Source organism: Mya arenaria, chromosome 13 (genome assembly GCF_026914265.1).
Source record: "Mya arenaria isolate MELC-2E11 chromosome 13, ASM2691426v1".
In the NCBI taxonomy this organism is placed as follows: Eukaryota; Metazoa; Mollusca; class Bivalvia; order Myida; family Myidae; genus Mya; species Mya arenaria.
The window spans coordinates 43,031,281-43,039,781 of record NC_069134.1 but is presented as its reverse complement, the minus strand read 5'-3'; positions in this window follow the sequence as shown (position 1 = coordinate 43,039,781).

The window sequence follows — 8,501 nt, the reverse complement described above, 5'->3', positions numbered from 1 at the left end:
TCAGAGTTCAGGGTGTAATGCACCGCGAATACATCTATACTAGCCAGTGTGCATGCGCGAGCTTCTAATTACTCACTTATCCAATCAATGACTACATGGGAATATGGCGATGTTTTCGTAACTAAATGGAAATTTGGCGGTTGTTATACGCTTACAGGAGCGAAGCTAGCCCTCTATTCATTTAGATTCATAATTGTGTTAGGGGGTCGTTGGACATGCCCCCCTTCTCGAATTTATAAAAACAATGGTGCAATATGATTCATTCTGAGGTGCTTTATTTAATACTGGTAAATGGACAGTATTAGGATAATAAATCAACAAATAAACCCTGAAAATAACTCAAAAATAGCAAATAAATAAGCCCCTATAATGTTAATAGCATTCAGATTGTCTACTAGATCTTAGTTTTTGTCCTTTTTGCCATTGAAATGTATAATTAAATTCTCAATGTCAGTGTCCATATGTCTGTAACAGTATGAATAGTCAAGCACGAGTACTTTTGGCTGAATTTCTTTATTTGTTTGTCAGAATCATGTGGATTCAGCCGTGTACTGGCGTATTTAAGCAGAGCTCCACGCACTTGGCTTAATGTATGTTCTTCTTAATATTAAGTGTGAATTCGTCCGTTGGTCTCATTGACAATATTAACTTTTGGAAATTATCAGAGCCTTTGCTCATAACTATTTTAAAACTCTGATAATACATATTTCGTTTACAAGTAGCAATGTATTTATTTCTTTACTTGCCAAAGGTGTTCATATAAGCTGCTTGGTGCGTATTCTTAGACATAAATCGATAATTAAATTTGAACATATTTTGAAAAAAAATGCCGCCAATATCAAGTCTCTGAGCCAGAGTCTCTAAGAGAAAGACACGTAGTGCAATCGCTCATGTTTTCACACCAAAAATTAAACGTATTGAAAAACATTAGTAGCACATACTGATATTGTCAATCAACCAATCGCGCTATGTACATCCTTTTGTTGAATCGTTTTAGTAAAGTGTGTTAAAATTTTGGACTTAAGCATATTCAACATAAGCTATCAGAAGCGTTTTAGCTGTAAGTATCTCAGTTTTAACACTCCTATTGATTTACCACACTTTATTTCGTAATAAAAGCGTGCATTTTACAAACCATGAACGAGTCCATTTGAAAATACCTTCGGTTTCATCATTAGCAACCAACATTTATATCTAGGTCATTTTTGTTTGTCTAAAATTCTATGAATCTAAACGACTGTATAATTTACACCTTCGTGCACTTTTTATGCATATTTGTTTGACATGGAATTCATTTATACGGACTTTGACATTAATAAAACTGACGGAATGATAATAACAGTTAGTATAATAATCGACGGGCCATATTAAATCAACTCCTACACCGCTAATGAGTGCAGCGGAGCGTATCCAGTGTGATTTTTTACAGCTGTCGGTATTTAAATATCAGCTAGCAGGTTTCTTGGAAAAAGGCTACCGAAATGTCTTAACGGTACTGATCATGTATTCATGAATACGTAAGCACACAGTTTGACCTTTAAGGTAACAAACACAACTTTAGTAACTTAAAATCACAGTTATGAAAAAGGCGCCCACAACTATATTAGGCCGGAGCTTCTTTGCGCTCATGGTCAAGGTAACACGATCATGTTCAACATTGTAACAATAACAACTTATGCCGTACACCATTTTTCAGCGTTCAACCCTTCTTGCTATCCTGAAAAAACAACAACGAAAAACACGAATGCTATTAAAATGAGTGACATCCTATGTAGAATATAGAACAGAGTCTCTTTATTCCATACTTAATTGTCAGATAGATTTCCAGTACAAAATGAATACAAAATAAAACCTTGTATTTAAGTCATTTGATCGTGGGAATCATAAAGAATGCATCACTTTCTGATATCAAATGCCAATAGCACTAGTGCAAAGTATGAAGCATATTGTTTAAAATTGTGTTCTGTAGTTCAATTGTAGTCGGAAGAAATATATAAAATATTCGGCAAGATCGTTGATCAGATAAAATGTGTGTCTTTTTTCGGTAAGCCCAAAACCTATCTGTCCGCGGGCGCTAAACATAGAAACGACGTGGTATGGCAACACGTTTAAAGTACGTAGATATATTAAATGAAGGAACACACCATTGCAGTTGATTAACAATTGGTAATTATTGAGATAACAAACTAAATACTTTTCATTATCTATATCATTTAAAACACAGATTCTATTTATTATCGTTAAAATTCCTGGGCACTCTCAACGTAATAGTTAGTTGACATAAAGTAAAATTTCAACGATTAAAATGGGCGGAATAGGCGTTGCGAACGAGCCTTTCTTAAATCATTACTTCAGAACACATAACTGGCTTAAAATACAACCTCATTGTCAGACACATTGTCAACGCAATATCTGACACAGGGAGTGTGACAGTAGGCGGAACTTTAAACGGCCGCGAAAGTTAAAATTCTTAAAGATTAAGCCTAGTAATTCATGTTGGCCTATCTGTAATTTCATTGGCTGAAAATGTAGGTTGTATGCTAAAGAATGAAGGGTTTCATATATATGCTATGCATTAAGCTTAGTTGTCTTATTCGATGGCAAACCTATTAAATTCTTGTTTCTATATGGTTCTCGTAATCGTACAAAACAATTAACAATTTCTCTGAGAATGTAAACTTTTCAATTATGCCATCTTTATCTTCTCTCAAAATACCATTCATTGTATTTTAATGTCGAATTCCTGTAATTTCTTAAATTAAATCATATGATGTTTTTTTGTACTTTCACACAGAAAGTTAATTTTACGCGGAAGTGAAATAAAAATTATTGCGGTTTTATTGCATAACAAATTAACACTTTTAGCATTATTTTAAGCTTAATTACATTTTAGAAAATGTCAGCGGACATCATAGTTTTGAAAGATGAAATTTCAGCTAAAATTAATATTACATCAAGGTAAATGTTAACGATGACTCGTAGGCTGGTGTTTATGAATGCTCGTGTCAGCATGGAACCCGACCTGTCAGCGATCACACTGCCTCCCACGTGACATGTTATTTGTCGTCCAAAGATTCGAAGGCTCAACAAAGAAATGTTGTACTTACCTGAAGTATAAAATGAGTTGTGACACTAAAGCTTCGAATCACTCAACTTCCATCGGTAATAAAACAATCAAGCCTCATTATAAGATAAAAACCTTTACGTTCAGAGTGAGGTTCAATGTCTTCAAATATATTCACTAAATCAATGAATCCGACCTTCATCTGACAAGTTCTCATATTATAGGTTCTGATAAGTGAAGACCGCATTGAACGCTGATGGTAGGAATGTACGCTTTTGTATATATGGAAAGATCTTGACAAGTTTGTTTTGCCAGGTCCTTTCTGAACTTTATATAAGTATATAAATACAACGGAAACTACAGGAACAAGTCCTGTTACAAGGCAAATCATAACAGTAATTCTGTTTAGAGGTAACGACACATTGCATATAACAAAATCATTACGATATATCATAATTATTAAACGTTTAGGGGTCCGCAAAACAAATCAAGGTTTGAAGTTGATAAACTAAACATTCAATCCTACGCAATATGGAGTGCTATTGAGGTTAACTGTTTGAACTTGGTGTTTGCATTTTTGTGTGGGTCAATGACAATAGAGGACTTTGCAAATTTTCTGTTCATTAATTTTTCGTAGATCGATTTTGACGTATAAACCAACAATTTTGCCGATTTACAAAAAAATAGGGCGGGCTACCTCGGCTGGCTTTATTTTCTGTTGATCGCCAAAAATGAACTCTAACATATACGCAGAGTTTACAGTGCTAATTTTCAGTAAAACAAATTAAGACAAATAGTTCGTGCTTTAAAAATATGACCTCGGACATTTAAGCACGAACCTGACCTTTTTGTTTGAAAGCTTATTATAATAATTTTAATAATGAATGCAAATCCATCTTTTTATGACTACAGCAGTTTGCCCAAGAAAGACATTTGACGCTCTTCGACCATACATTTGTGCCTTGGTTAATTGGATTTTTGGTGTAAAAATCCCAACATTTAGATTAAAGTCCCATTATGATTTAGTAATGAAAACTGAAAAGTGAATGTATCGACATTTTTGACAATTTATTATAGTCTATTGTACACAAAGTACAGGTGATATGAGGTACGTTTATAAAATTTGTATACAAAGCACACAATGTGAGTTATAATACACATACACACAAACTTATACCAGACTGTAGGATCAATTCTTGTTTTGCAATTATTTTAAAGCTTAACTCATGACTGAATAAATAACAAATTATACAGTATAGAATGAATGATAACTAAATAAACTAAATCAGGTTGAGCATAAACACATCATTAAGAACTCGAAAGAGTTATGGGTTGCCAGTTGTTGTTTTTCAAAGTTTCAGAATTACTGAAATAAATCTACTCACCATCGTTTTCAAACATAACTTTGTTAAAAGAAATTATTCTAACAGTTATTCATAAATATACAATATTAAATATACAATGGAGTTCATCACAAATATCGTTTATAATACAAATGAGGTTACATAGGCTACATTTTCTATGTCATCGTATCACCCACAGGATGATAAAAATGGATTTATCGCAATAACAAAGTTGCAACAAAAGCGAAGGTATAGTTTCACAGTACTACCGAGTACAGTCCTTTCTCAGTACTATTGAGTACACTACATTTCCAATACTACTGAGTACACTCCTTTCCCAGTACTTTCACAGCACTACCAAATACCCTTCTCTCCCAGTACTATTGAGTACACTACACTTCTTTCTCAACACTATTGAGTACACTACTGTCCCAGTACTACTGAGTACACTACTTTCCCAGTACTACTGAGAACACTACTATACCAGTACTACTGAGTACACTACACTTCTTTCTCAGTACTACTGAATACACTACTGTCCCAGTACTACTGAGTTCACTACTATACCAGTACTTTCACAACACTACCAAATACCCTTCTCTCCCAGTACTATTGAGTACACTACACTTATTTCTCAGTACTACTGAGTACACTACTGTCCCAGTACTACTGAGTTCACTACTATACCAGTACTTTCACAGCACTACCAAATACCCTTCTCTCCCAGTACTATTGAGTACACTACACTTCTTTCTCAAAACTATTGAGTACACTACTTTCCCAGTACTACTGAGTACACTACTTTTCCAGTACTACTGAGTACACTTCTTTCCCAGTACTACTGAGTACACTACTTTCCCAGTACTACTGAGTACACTACTTTCCCAGTACTACTGAGAACACTACTTTCCCAGTACTACTGAGTACACTACTTTCCCAGTACTACTGAGTTCACTACTTTCCCAGTACTACTGAGAACACTACTTTCCCAGTACTACTGAGTACACTACTTTCCCAGTACTACTGAGTACACTACTTTCCCAGTACTATTGAGTACACTACTTTCCCAGTACTACTGAGTACATTACTTTCCCAGTACTACTGAGTACACTACTTTCCCCAGTACTACTGAGTACACTACTTTCCCAGTACTACTGAGTACACTACTTTCCCAGTACTACTGAGTACACTACTTTCCCCAGTACTACTGAGTACACTACTTTCCCAGTACTACTGAGTACACTACTTTCCCAGTACTACTGAGTACACTACTTTCCCAGTACTACTGAGTACACTACTTTCCCAGTACTACTGAGTACACTTCTGTCTCATATTTTTGGAGCGTTAAGTGGAAACTTCATTTGCCTTTACCTTCTTGGGTCAGCGTTTTAATTTGGACTCATAGGCTTGTCCCTGAAATGCCCATTGTATTAGTAAATCAATGCATAGCAGTCTCTACAAGCATAGTAAACGAAATATCAAAGAAACAATATTTACTACTTTCATTTCATTTTTGTTTTGAAAACTGAAAAAATGTACATATTCCGTTGTCGTTATGAAAAAACACTTTTTGTTTTACATATTCCGTTGTCTGTCCTTAGAACATTAAATTTTAAATTTATGTAGTTCAGACAACTCGACAACGCATGAATCAACTCCATTGGTTGCTTAAAAGCAATACGGGGCTACGTTTCCTGAAACTGAAAAAAGAACAATTAATAACAACAAATAACGGACTAGCACGTCGATAAATGTTGAACACAACAAAATAAAGATTGATTTCCTCTTTCATTAATTTTGAACAGCGAACTTGGCATTTATACATTTTTATTGCTGAATTAATTGAAACAAATTACACTTGTACCAAACAATTTTATAAATGACCGATCACAAAGAGAGTCCGGATTTTTTATATCAACGATTGGTTCTTTTCCGGAAACATATATCATATTCTTTTGTCAATATTATGAGGAGCGAATGATCGAAGTCATAAATGACAAGTAGAGCCACAATACATAAATAAAGGATACATCTTTTTTGTTTGACATTTCTGTTATACTTCCTCCGAGTAAGGTTTTCCTTACAGTTAGAATATAAAGTAGGAAATGCATTTATATACTTACATAAATTATCGCAATGACAAGGCAAATTAAACATAAAAAACTATTGACTATTTTGTAACCCGCTTTGTTGATATAATATGCACGAAGGAAGTTCATACAATATGAAAGTTCGAAGGTTTAAATTAAAAACATTATGTACAATAATTTGCTTAAGTAACACCGTTTATCCTGTCTTTTGGAGTAAAGAAAGTATGGACTAAAACCTCTATTTAGAATACGGTTGTATACACTGTCCACAAATGTCCTTCGTAAAATGAGTTTGATAGGACAAAAGCGACTCAGGGCACCAAGTAAACCTACGATGTCTCAACCACTTGTTGCCTTTTATCTCGGTGACGAAATCAATCGTTTTGTTTATTTGTGGACTATAAGAAATCATTGGACTCCGTTAATCATGTACACCTTTTGCAGAAGTTATTAAGTAATCATATTGATGAAAAATTCATACAGCGAAAAAATGGTGACAAAACTTTTTATATTTTTGCCTTCTTGTAGCGCTCTCATTTTGATGTTTGTTCGGTTGAGTTGATCTTTCTGCCTTTTAACAGGCTCTTGGTAAATTTTAAGACTGAGTCATGCGTAACAAATATCATTTAAGTTATATAAATATGATAGATATATATTCCTAATATTTCATGCAAATTTTTGAATTTCTGCGTAAGAAGTACCACCGGCTCGTGTCCCGAGTACTCCGTATACAAAGTCATTGAATACCGTATATTAAAAGGTGGTTTACAGCTTTTGACAGTTCATCAACCACCGATGTATTGGAAACCAAGTTGTTTTTAAGCTAAGTGTCAGCCGGTAGTACCACTAATGGGGTAGGGCCTTAAATTGAATTCTTTCAGGTTAAACATAGAAACTGGGGAAAAATATTAAATATTTTTTTATTAAAATAAATTTCGCAACCATATAACAGTATTTATGTGAAAAAACTACAGAAACAAGCTCAATAGTCAATAGTTTCAACATAAGCAGTATAAGATTCCTCAAACAATGAGCAGTATAAAATAGAATACCGTAACGTGCAATACTATTTAGTTGATATTCTAGTCAATCTCCCCAAGCATAATTCCAGCCAACCGTGTAAGCCATTGTGTTTTACTATCATTTCATTTATTTGTATCCTTGAAGCACGTTGATGAAATCTAAGTTCCTTCTGTCTGACCTTTGCGGCAAATTTAATTAATATTTTACCACTGTTACTGACAGGTGATACAAGGTGTCTAAATATCGAACGAAATATTAGTACAAAATATCATAAATTATAATCAGCACCTCGGCATTAATTACCATGTATTCAAAGTATGATTGTTTATGACATTAACTTTCGATACCTAGTATATTCTACGTAATGAAAATGTGTTTCCAAGAATATGGTACACGAGGCTTTCTTTACCAACAGTGAACACTCTGTCTTTTTTGCCGATTGATTAATATTTTTGAGTAACCGCCTTTGCAAATTAGTATATGGTCATTCAAACATTTATTATTAGTACACTTAAGTTTTAAACAAAGACAAGAATAAGCAACGTTCAGCAGAGTTATAGCAAACACAATAATATAAGAACGGTTACACTAATAACCTGTTTACTATTTAGTGTCGAGCGCGAAATGCCTCTAAAATAGTCAGTGCGCATGCGCGAACTTTTAAACAACCAGTTTTAAGTAAATAAAACCAATTATAACTGAATTAAAATCTTGCGGTTGTTTCGAGACTTTTTTAAGTAATAAAATATGGACACTCACGCGACTCCTTCTTTGCCATTGTGATGATATATAAAGGTGCAACATACATTTGTTTTTGACTGTTAACGCAGGAGTTTCAAAGGGTTTCTGTAACAATGTATTGTGGCTGCTATCTGTTGAATGTTAAACACTTTTTGGTGTTTGGTTAATATAGTTGTATTATAACTTTTTCATATCTTTCTTTTAGAAATGTGTCAGTCTTTTCAACATCCGGAACGCCTC